Genomic DNA, 12,683 nt, shown 5'->3' with positions numbered 1-12,683 from the left:
ATGTATTCGTATGTCTTGTTGCCTTTTTTTTAGGTATGGCTGTATGGTAATTTGCATATCACTGTACCTTAATTGGTACATGTGACAATAAAATACCTTTGAAACCTTTGAAACCTTTGAGTTAATTGCAATATAGTGATGCCCACTTTTAACATACAAATGTGCTTAAATCCAATCTTCACAAGGAGAATTCACCCAATACAATGTTTTCAATTCTAGGTCAATGCATCACACTAAATTACAGTAAAAACTAAAAGGACAATCCCATGTCCATTGAAAACTGGATGAGAAAACCCACATTTCTCTCAAGACACATTGCTGAAAGAATATCATTATTGCTACTATCTGACCAGTTTGAAACTTAAATCCCAGAGCTAAAAGGAACACAGTCCTATCAGAGAAAAGAGACATTCATCCATTCATTTTGGGATGACTTAAACCCCCAAGGTGCATGTATCATCCCTAAGGAAAGCATTTAATGCAGTATCACAGGTGATAATGCAATGACCCAGTAATGGATGAAAGACAATGAGATTTGCAAAACAAGACAAACAATTCCCGGCTGTAATGTAATTAAAATTTCAGTTTAATACAATGTAGGAAAGTGATTATTTGAAAAATAAAACAATTCTTTATTTGCTGTATCTGCTGTAACCTTGCTGCTCTGAAAAACACAACAAACTACCATTAACACGACAGCAATCCCAAGGTAAACGGAATTTGGATAATAGAGGAAAGTTACTCTCTAGTCAACCTACTGATATGTAAATTTGGTCTAATTAGTAGATTTTGTTAATGTGTTCTCCCTCTTAGCATAATAAAATATTCCCTCCCAGTTAAATAATAGTAAAACTAATTGTCTTTTTAAGTTTTGGAAGCACATTATATAATTAATCTAATATACATATGCAAACACATCCTAATTACTTTGATGTATTTTACTTTAAGCATTTGTGATGAAATACCACTATGAGTTTTTCCTAGCATGATGAGAATGTGAAACCATTTGGAGGACTAGTTTTCTAATAAGACCATGGGGGATAGAAATTTCCCAGCAATATAGGTGAAATAGATCTTATATTCAGTTACCTGTTATTGATGTAAAAGTAACTCTCAGAAAGATTAACTTCAGAGCAGCTACAGTTAGATTCAGTACCATCGGAAAACAAAAATGCAATTAACGGGTCAGGTCAACCAACCTTCCACTTGATTACTATTTTCTGCATATAATGCTCCAGACTCCTTTACCAGAATCCTTCGATACGTACTGTCCATCGACAAGAAAACCCCGCCAGAGGTGGCTGCATAGTTGTACATAAGCCTGGGAGAGTGTTCTTAGTAGTCTTTGACACTGACTCCAGCCCACATAAAGTATCATAGCACCAACCAAATAAGAAAAGGAAACCGCCTCCTGATTTACACCTACAGTTCTTCCTTAGCTGATGACCCAGTGCCATGCCATGCTGAACAACGCTGGGAGGAAGCATTTCATTCCAAAGTCACAGAATGCATGTTGTGGGGAACTTCAATTTCCTTCACCAAGAATGGCTTAATAACATTATTACTACGCAAGTTGGCTGAGACCTGAAGGACATTGCTACCAGACTATATTGGTGACTAAAACTAAGTGAACTAGGATTCGATCAGTGGATATTAAGTCCCATCTTCAACTGAAGATACTTTTCATTGAATTGCATAGCACTACAAATCTGATAAATGGGTGGTCTGAGAAAAGGTCTGTCAGTTCAAAGATGAGTATTTGTGCGATGCTATGGACCTCCAGAAGCAATACGTTTCTGCAAATGAATGAAGTACAGAGAGATCTATGTGATCCAGTGCATCAATTAGAAAAGAGTCAGCAGGGCAGTCCAATAAGTAGTTTAAAAGGCAAATGCTGATTTTAGCCTCTAAGGTCCAAAAGGATTGGAATTTTATAATAAGATTGGGGTTCCACCATCAATATCCCCATGAATACATTAGCTACAGGTTAGGCATAGGCTGGTCACTCCTTTGTTAGTGACTCTTCTCCTGACATCGTAAGATTTTTCCACCATCTACCTGGCACAGATCAAAATATTTTCTGGCCCCTAACATCAATGTAATACCAACAACTCTGAAGAACCTTAACATCATCCAGGACAAGACAGGCCACTTGATTGAAACCACAGTCAACACCCTAAACATTCTGTTCCTCCACAGTGGGCTGCAGTGTTCATCATATCTAAACTGCACAGTTGTCGCTTGCCTAAACTACTCTAATCACACCTCCCAAACCCAAACTTTTACCATAAAAACTCAATATCAGGCTATGCATTAATCCAGATTTATGTTAAGGCAAATAGATGAGAAATTAATCCTTTGCTACTGCTGAGGATTGTTGAAACAATGATGAAACAAATTCAAGTCAAAAGAAGTGGCGGTGAAATTATAAAATAATGTTGAACCCTTGTCAATCTGGTGGTATTACTGAAGATAAATCTGAGGATATAACTATTCCCTTGTCTGCCTGTTATGTTCATATTGCTGCCTTTCTTGGTCTCTTTGGTATTTGAAATTATCTGAGGATTATTACAGTTTAAATATATGCAGAAAGACTCCTAAGAAATTTTTATAAATAGGTATATAAATATCTTTATAGGTGGAGTGGATAATGTAGGTTGACACATTTTTACACAGAAATGAATTCTGTAATAGACAAGCCCTTAAAACTACAAACATGATAAAAAATCTTCGGCTGATGGAAATTTGAAGTCAAACAGAAAATATAAAACTAAAAGAACCGGTGCTCTGGAAAAATAAGACAGTTAAGTTGCATAAGCATGGGAAAATAGAAGGTGTACTGAGGGAAATCAAAGAATGAAATAAATAGCGACACATACAGACTGTGTAGAGAGGTGAAATATTGTGGGATGAACTCACCCAGACAGTAAGTATGAAAATATTGAAAATTAACAGATTTGAACAATATAGAAGCACGGTGGCAGAAAAATCTTGTTGACACCAACACCTTGCAGCATTCTATTCGTCCAAATCTTTACCCTTAATCCACTCCCTCCATGTTATCCCCAAAAACTCAGCTTCCAACTGTCCATAACAGCAGCATTTCCTAAGAAGGAAAAAGTACTCATTAAGGTCTGAAATTATTATAATTGATATTAACATTACAAATAGCTGCAATGTGCCTCATTGAAAAGTATTATGTTGACTAATGGGAATCAGATGTTCTCTGTGCCCAGGAAGCTGAAACGTGTCAATTTAACACTGGAATCTGTAAGATCTATTGGTAATTGCTCTCTCGTTTTGAAAGAGAGAGCAAGCCAGTCGGTAAGTTTGAGGCAAGCTATTTTTAGGGCACCTTTTCTAGCCCTTTCCTCAAATGGGGTGAGCAGATTGGATCCTAAAGATGACTGCTCAGTCGTGGGTGCAGCTGCCAAAGGGCTCTTCTGCCTCGTTCCAAGAGTCCAGCAACTGAATCTATTACCCACTGCCTGATGTGCCAGCTCATGACTAGGGGCTTCCAGATCTCACAATCCTGCCCTCGTCGCCACTTGCTGATCGTCATTGGACTTAATCCAGGGTGTTAGGGTGGATTCCCTATATGGAGGACGCCTGTGCGTGACTTTGTTTAACTTGGGGAGACTGGTGCACAGATAGCCACCACACGGTTCTTGACAGATCTGGGTCAAAATCCAGTGGCATGGAGTCCAAGAGGATCGGAGACCCTTTTTCTGCTGCAGCCTTCATCCGCTTTCCCAGCCGTTGTCACGCTCCACTAAAGTGTGCCATCATCCTCCGCCTGTCCCACCATTGAGGTCTTGGTTGGATTGCTCAGAGACCTCCCCCTTGACCTTACCGCCATGGGTGGCCCTACCAGGAGCATAGCTCCAGACGGCATCGCTCTCAGGATCTCAGGACCACACAAGCTTCTCCACCACGACAAAGTAACAATCCACGGAGAAGTAATGTAGATACAGCCTAACGTACCAACTGTTTCCACTTAATTGTCTTTTGTTCAACCTTAGTTTCTTTTACCACTTAGTTTTGTACTGGAAATGGTGGATCCTTTATGAAATACTTGCTTTACTTCTACCTATATTTAGGGTAATCTGATGAAATCATAATTTTCTATTTAGTTTAACTGTTTTCATATTTTCTTTACATTTTGGCACCATGTATGATTAAAAGAGGTCAGTAATTGGAATCAACAGCAAAGCAGAGGGGAACCCATCATTTCTATTTGATCGCACATAAACATATTGGAGCCCTCCAAACAAATTTGCATTTCATGGTTCTGTCAGGTTTTGGTGATAAACATCACCATGGCCTCTCATGTAATCTGACTCTGCCTGAGGCTAGAATCCATGCTGCTTATTACTGTGATGTTTACTAACCAGTGAAGAAAAGAATAAACCAGCAAAGCAGCCTTAATAAAACGTCATCGCTTGTCTGGCTTTGCTTTGTAGATCCTGCTCTTCCTTAAATATTCAATTTTCAACAACCTAAAACACAACATCCTCTTTCAAACCGGTGTGAGTTATAAAATATGAATGATAACACACCTCCAACATGCCTTTGTGCTTTATAGCATTCATACACTGCAGTGATGGAACACTCAAAGAGTGGAAGCAGATATTTAGGAAAGAATTATTGGTTTAATAGGAGCAATATAAATACATAGTGAGGTTTAGCTTGTTAGACATACATGCATTTTAGCTATTTTTCTCAATAGCATGCCCCACTGAAAATTAGACTTATTCCTTCTCAGCTGCTAAAACATTGTTCTGCACCCAGTTACCATTCTGAATACTTACTGTGTTGAAATAAAAGCCTGCATTAATTCATCTTCTCCCAGAACTTCTAAACAATGGAATTCTTTTTCCCAATGCTCTTCTTGCATCTTTTAGTATCTAAAGGCTTCTAAAATCTTTGTTCTGCAAGAAGAACCAATAGATTCTAATTTATTGGTCTTTTTCAAATTTGTTAATGACTTGTACTATATACTTGTACTATATACCAAGGCATTTCACATTTAGCTTGTTTACAATTAAGGATGTGAATTTGGGTAAGGTATATGAAATTTACATAAAGATAATAGTGTTGTGATGCCAATGTAAGAAGTAATAACTTCAAATACTGTAGCAAATCTTAATCTTTTTAGAGAAATACCATATTCCTATTCTTCGCTCAAGGCTTGACAGTTTCAAATAATGAGAAGTCAACAATAAACCACATAAAAACACCATTGGTATAATGAAATGTAATGGCACAGCTGAATATAAACCAAGGTCATAATCACTCCTTTATGATATTGCTTTATTTCAGGTGAAATACAACTTTTACGATTTTTGTAGCAACTGACCCAAACATCAACCACCCACCCCTCCTATTTCCAGACAGAAAGCTGCCCTATCGAGCTAATTACATTTATGGATACAAGCCACTTCCAAAGGTTCCAGTGCAACCTACACTGAAATTAAAAGAAGCCAAAGACCAACAGAATTTGTACTATTAGACCCAGCAGACTCCCAGAACAAACACCGATTTACAAATTGGGTAATAAACTGGCAAGGAGAGTTGGTGAAACTGTACTTTCAGCTTAATCTCATTATCACATCTATCAGTCATTGTCCCGTCAGAAAATTCCCTTCGCTAAAACAGATTATCCACTGTCCTCTCTCTCAGGTATTGATCAGATTGTGAACATTCTGGAGGTGAAGTTTTGAAGTATGAAGAGTGTAGGAATGCTATTGATTCAAAAAAGAGATCTAAGGATCCCATTTGAAGACCCATGCGAATACACATGCTGATCTCGGTGATTGAATGTTCCATCAGCCAGATTTCTGCTTGTGTTCCAGGAACCTACAGGGGATTTTGACAAAACTAACACAGGCAGAATTTAATTGATTATCCAGGTTTACTTCATCGCTTGAGCGGAGTGGAAATATGGCTTTAAATAATTCAGAATGCAAACAGACAAAAAAGAAATCAATTCAGGTAAATCAGGTATCGAGTACTGATAAAGGTAGAGGCTAGGTGTAACCCACGTATGCCCAAGGCTGTGGTGCTTCTATGAATTTAAAGAATTTGAAACAGTCAACAAAACTGAAATTGAACTCTTTGTTCAAAATCTCGCCCAATACAACATTTTCAAAACCGTGTTCAGTGTTGATTTCTGTGTTAAAGCACACAGATGTAGAACACTACCAAAGTGAAAGAGAATAAAGAATTACCATCTATAGTTGTTATTGTATTGCCTGGATTTTAAAAGCCTCTTGCTGGCAAAAAGATGGAAAGCGAGAGAAGAGAAAAGGAATTCTATTGTTTTGAAGTTCTTTTTTTTTTAATTTTTTTTTTTATTTTATTTTTATTAGAAGTACGGTAAATTACAATACTACACAACACATATATCTTAATACATTTTTTGTACCGCTTCATTTTTTTTGAGCTTTAAGAACAAGGTAAAAGTAAGGAAAGTAAAGAAAGTGCGCGAGAGTCGTGAAGTGCAAGAGTGTTGGGAAAAGAAAGCCCCTTAGAAAAGAAGTTAGAGAAGGTAGTAAAGTGAGAAAATAGATCCTAGAAAAGAAAGAAAGAGAAAATAGGAACAATCGCTCTATTATAACATTAAACTCCGCAGAAAGGGGACTACCAACTAAGTCTGTTTTTGTTGTTTTACCTCCCGTTACCAGGTCCTGATACCACTTATTTATTTATTTGTTTATTTAAATTACTATTGCACCTCATACTTGTAATAGGTCCAAAAACATAGACCACGTCTTTTGGAATTGGTCTGCTTTACCTGCTAAGAGGAATCTCATCTCTTCCAGATGTAATGTTTCAAACATATTTGATATCCACATTTTTATTGTTGGTGTGGGCGCATTTTTCCAGAATTTAAGTATAAGCTTTTTTCCCATTATTAGCCCGTAATTAAATAAATTCTTCTGAAACACGTTTAGTTCAGGGTTACCTTCCGATATTCCGAAGATAATCCATTCTGGTTTTGGTACCAGTTTTATTTTGATCAATTTTGAAAAAATATCAAATATTTCATACCAGAATTTTTGGATTTTTGTACAAAAAACAAAAGAGTGCGCTATGGTAGCTTTTTGATACAGGCATTTATCACAGATTGGTGAAACATTAGGGAAGATTTTGTTTTGAAGTTCTAGAGGTTGAATTAATGCATTGATTTTAAGGAAGAGGGTAAGAATGTGCCAAGCAATGTTTAAGCAGCTGAAGATAAACATGTAGAAAGTAAAGTGGAACATATCTTTGTGATTTCATTAAAGATAGTTCCTTGTGATTATAAATGATAACTAGACTAAGTGGGACCCGTTGGGTCCCAGCATCACATGGGAGGGCTGATCCCCCAACGCAATATTCCACCTCTCCACCAATTCCAATATTGGTGGCCAGTGGGGGGGCTTTCTGGAACGCTAGTATGGGTGTTATAGGCTGAAGGGAGGCTCCAGAGGCCTAATATGGACATTGTGGGCCGATAGGATTCTTGAGCTGGTGGCTCAGTCACTCAAATCTGTTGTGCTGGCAGCTCACTCACTCACGGCTGGTGGGCTGGCAGTTGACTCACAGCTATTCCTTGAAATTCCATTTCAAGCTGGGTGCAAGGCCACCAAATTTAAGTGCAGTTTCTTACCACTTCAAGCAGGGTGCAAGGCCACCAGATTTAAGTGCAGTTTCTTACCATTTCAAGCAGGGTGCAAGGCCACTAAAGACAGTGAGTCGTGACATCTCCCTCCTCCATCTTGCAGAGACTGATCCATGCCCACACTTCTGGGATTTATAGTCCCTCCTCCCTCCCACCAGAAGGGGCGTGGCCTTCATGGCGTGATTGACAGGAGAGAGAACCTCAACATTTTTTAAACACTAATAACTCTTTTATTTTTCATTGATGGGAAAAATCCTCGGCATCTGATGAGTGGAGGGGGACTGAGTAAGACGGCCAAAAATCACAGCCATACATGGTAGCGTTTTTTCTAAAAGCAATATAAAACGCAAACAGGAAGTGGTCAAGATTAGACTTTTAATTATATAGAAGGCAAGGCAACTTTAATTAGGCAAGGTAACTTTAATTAGGCATGGCAACTTTAATTAGGCAAGGCAACTTTAATTAGGCAAGGCAACTTTAATTAGGCACGGCAACTAATTAGACAACACAACTTTAGCATTTCCAAACCAAAGGCAACACAACTTTAGCATTTCCAAACCAAAGGCAACACAGCTTTAGCATTTCCAAACCAAAGGCAACACAGCTTTAGCATTTCCAAACTATAATTTCAAACCACATTAAAGGCACTGACAAGTCAGTAAAACCACTCACGGTTTAGTAGACATGTTTTCAGTGTTATTCACAACTCGGACTGAGAGACGTGACCCTCTCGCTCTCCCATCTTACAGAGGCTGACTGAGGCACTCAACACGTCCGGAAGGGACGTGGCCTTCAGGAGAGAGAATCTCAACATTTTTAAAACAAATAATAACTCTTTTATTTTTCTCCAATGGGAAAATATTCTCTTGTCCTGCGCAGCGGAGGGGGACTCTGAGTAAGATGGCCAAAAATCACAGCCGTAAGTGGCAACGTTTTTTCTAAAATCAATATACAGAACAATAGGAAGTGGTCAAGATCAGACTTTTAGTAATATAGATATATGGGTAACCTTTCTGACATGCATTGATCTTTTATATGAAGAGTAAAATGTGATTTATTGTGAGTAGTTAAAATATTAAATATTAAAGTTATCTAGGTTGCTGGAACCGCATGGGCTGATCAAGGTCTATTGACAATTGCAGCAGTTATTTTTAATGCAACATAGAAATAATTTGGAATGATTCTGGAGTTTAAATGATATATATGTTTTGTTAAATCAAAAACAGTAGATGGGGAATGGGAGAAGAAATGATATAGGCAATGAAAGAAATGGGCAACAAGAAAGAATAGGGCCCTTGTGTATTTTGGGCTGAGGTTTCGCTTTTGCTCTCAGTACAACATGATTTTCACAAAGGCATTGAATAGACTCTTAATTTAATGTTGTACATTTGTTTCTAAATGTTGATATTTTCCTAAAAGAATTATGTAACTGTTTAACCACTCATCTAAGTATGTTAGAAAACAGTGTGTTGGAAGTACATCTCCAAAACACTGTGCTTGCAGTTCCCTTTATATTTCAGGCTACTTGTGGATCTGCTTTGTGACTGCAAAATAAATTCTATTCCGCAAAGACCTGAAACATTACCTATCCATGTCCTCCGGAGATGCTGCCTGACCCGGAGTTACTCCAGCACTTTGTGCCTTTTTAAAAAATAAATCAGCATTTGCATTTCTTTTTGGTCGCAAAGTTGGTTTACTGTTTTGATCAGTCTGATGGTATTCCTAATGCTCATTTTTGCTTTTATCTGAATTAATATTTTTTCATTTGAGACCACAGATTGTGGTTGAAGCACTTTTTAAACTTCTGTGGCTTAATCCTATAATTCCTTCCCCTTACATTTCGAGTCATAGACATAGTGATGGAAATTTGTTTTATCGTTGAGTAATCCTAAATAAGAATTTACAAAAACGTATCTTTATATTGATGTTATAATCTCCATCCCATCATTGACCTTATATTTGCTCACCATCCACTGTGCAGTACCTTTAATATCACTAATACCACCCACGCACTCACTCCACACTTCCATTCAAACTTCTGACTCTTCCGAGATGACATTTAAGATCTGACTTTAATCCAACAATGAATTAATCCTCAAAAGGCAATTATTATACTGTGCTGATCATCTCCTCCACAAACAATTTTAGGAATTTATAGCATAGAAAGGTGTTATTTTGTTTCTGTTGGGTCTTTGCTCTGGAAATTCAAAATCATTCGTAATACCTTCTATTTGCAGCCCCATATGTTCCTCTGGTTTAAAAAACGGTAGTTATCTAGCTGCCCTTTAAAAATGCAATGATAAAATGCAAAGAAAGAAAGAAATCAAATCTCTTACAGCATGCATTATTAGGATATATCTTCTATTCCTCTGCTTGTTCCTTTTAGAAATCTGAAATGTTGGACCCATTTTCATTGGCACCTCAAACAAAAAAAATAATACATCATTATTCAACCCCAACGAAGCATTGACTCCCCAAAGATGTTTATTGAAGCTCCCCTTAGCCTTTTTCTGCTCCATTGGCAATCATTCCACTTTCTTAGTAGATGTGTTGTTATTGTAGATGTGTCGTTATTTATTTTCCATTCAATTGTCTCAATTATTTTTTCCTGTATATACTTTCAGAATTTAATATTACCCCCTAATGGAGTATCCAAACCTGCTTTCAATCCTCCAGCAGTGGTCAAATATTGCCTTACACAATTTTTTCATAATCTCTTAGGTTTGATACTCTATGTCATTATCTTAAAAAAACTACCAGCTATCCCCAGGTGCTTTTACAACCAGGGAATGTTATATTATATTATGTGGTTACTCTGTTCTTCCACACCTAGTAATGCTTATCAATTAAGTGCATGCTTTCATTTCTTATTTTCCATTTCAAAGTGAATTATGATGCCTATATTCGTCAGACCAATAATTTTTCTAATTCAATGAAAATTGAGTTCATCGGCAATAATTTCTCTATCTCCAATATATTCTATCCTTGCGGTGATCAGCCATGAAAAGATACATCTTACCAATTCCTTCCTAAGCAGAATAACTGTGAATAGCCTAATACTGTATAGACAATTGTCGATCCTGCCAATCAAAAGATTAAGATCAATACTTGCACTGCACTTTATGCAATCATAATGAAGTCTGCAATTGATACTTTAACCTATCATCTTTTAAAAGTACTTTCAATGAAATAGATAATTTATTGAAAGAATATTGCCAAAAAAAGTTGTATTTGGACTAATAAGAATAAAATACTTTTAAATAAAACAATGTTAAGGCTCAGAGAATTAGATAAAAAAGAATAAAATAATAAAAAAAGGAAAATAATTTATTGAGTATTCCCAAGAAACAGCTTTAAATTTTAACACACTTGAGTCCGATGCCTCTTAGTTGTTCAGGAAAGAGAATTATTTTCTTAAAAGAATTGTATCCTTTACTCCAAATCTATTATCATCACCTCTCTATCCAAAATCATGTTTTAATTTAAAAATTCTCATCTTAATTTTCAAATCCCTCCATGACCACGAGCCTCCCATGTTTTAAATAATCTCATATAGCTCAACACTCTCTTCAATTCTAATCTGTTTATAAATCCGCAACTTTAGACTTTGGCGGCCAAAGCTGGAATTTTGGGATATTCCACCTGGAAATCCACCATTACTTTCTCCCATTTCTCTCTATTAGATTTTTTTAGATGATTTTTTTTTAATTACACCTTTAGTCATCTATTATACAGCATCCTCCTTTGTGGCTCACTTAATGATGCAGCGGTAGAGTTGCTACCTTACATTGCCAGAGACCCGGGCTCTATCCTGACTACGGGTGCTGTCTGTATGAAGTTTGTATGTTCTCCCTGTGAGTGCATGGGTTTTCTCCGGGGGCTCCGGTTTCCTCCCACATACCAAAGACGTACAGGTTTGTAGATTAATTGGCTTTGGTAAAAATTGTAAAAATTGTCCCTAGTGCAAAGAATAATGTTAGTGTACGGGGTGATCAATGGTCGATGCACTCAGTGAGCCAAAGCGGCTGATTCCACGCTGTATCTCTAAAGTCTAAACATCAACTTTTATTTAATGGCCTTCACGTCAACTACCTTGGGCCATATAGTTATGTTAAAGGCCCTGCATTAATATGAGTTGATGTACTTATCCCCTTATTTCAAGGATCTGCCCCTCCACATATTTATAGTTTTCAGAGAGCATTGATACAATTTCTGTTGTACATGTACTAAGGATCACTGGGATGTACATCTAGTGAACAAGCCGACTCAGTATCTGATCTTCCACGTTGGGTGGTATCGGACAGTTGTTCACATTCTGGTGGCTCCTGTTCTCCAAGTAATAACATGAGGCTGCAGTAATCTGGAATAAAATAGAACTATTACACAAGATATAAATTTGGCACTTTAAAAATCTACAAAAGTATTTATTTCAAATAGCATTATTCTTGATATTTATATGGATTACTAGACTAAGGGGGACCCGTTGGGTCCCAGTCACATGGGAGGCATAGTCCCCCCTCAACACAACCCATTCCCCAACGCAATATTCCCCCACTCACCTGTTCCCCCAACGCAACCCGTTCCCCCAAAGCAATATTCCACCACTCAGGGGAGGCGGTGTGGGGGAGGGGTTGTGTGACGAAGAGTGTTGGGTGGTGTGAGGGAGGCGGGTGTGGGGAGGGGGGCTGTGGGAAGGTGTGTGGGGGAGGGGGCTGGTGTGGGTGAGGGAAGGTGTGTGGGGAGGGGGTGTTTGGTAGAGGGGGGGGGGGAGAGGGCTGGTTTGTGGGGGGGGGGGGTGTGTGGGGGAGGGGGCTGTGTGCGGGAGGGAGGTGTGGGAGAGGGGGGTGTGGGGGAAGGGGGGTATGGGGGGAGGGGAGGTTTTCGGGAGGGGGGGAGGTGGGGGATGTGGGGAAGGGGGGCGTTGGTGGAGGGGAGGGTGTGGGGGAGGGTGGGTGTGGGGGGGGGGGTGTGTGGGGAAAGGGGATGGGGAAAGGGGGTGGGGAAAGGGGGGTGTGGG

The sequence above is a fragment of the Leucoraja erinacea genome, chromosome 12 (assembly GCF_028641065.1).
Source record: "Leucoraja erinacea ecotype New England chromosome 12, Leri_hhj_1, whole genome shotgun sequence".
Taxonomy (NCBI): Eukaryota; Metazoa; Chordata; class Chondrichthyes; order Rajiformes; family Rajidae; genus Leucoraja; species Leucoraja erinaceus.
Note: the sequence above shows the minus strand (reverse complement) of the source record.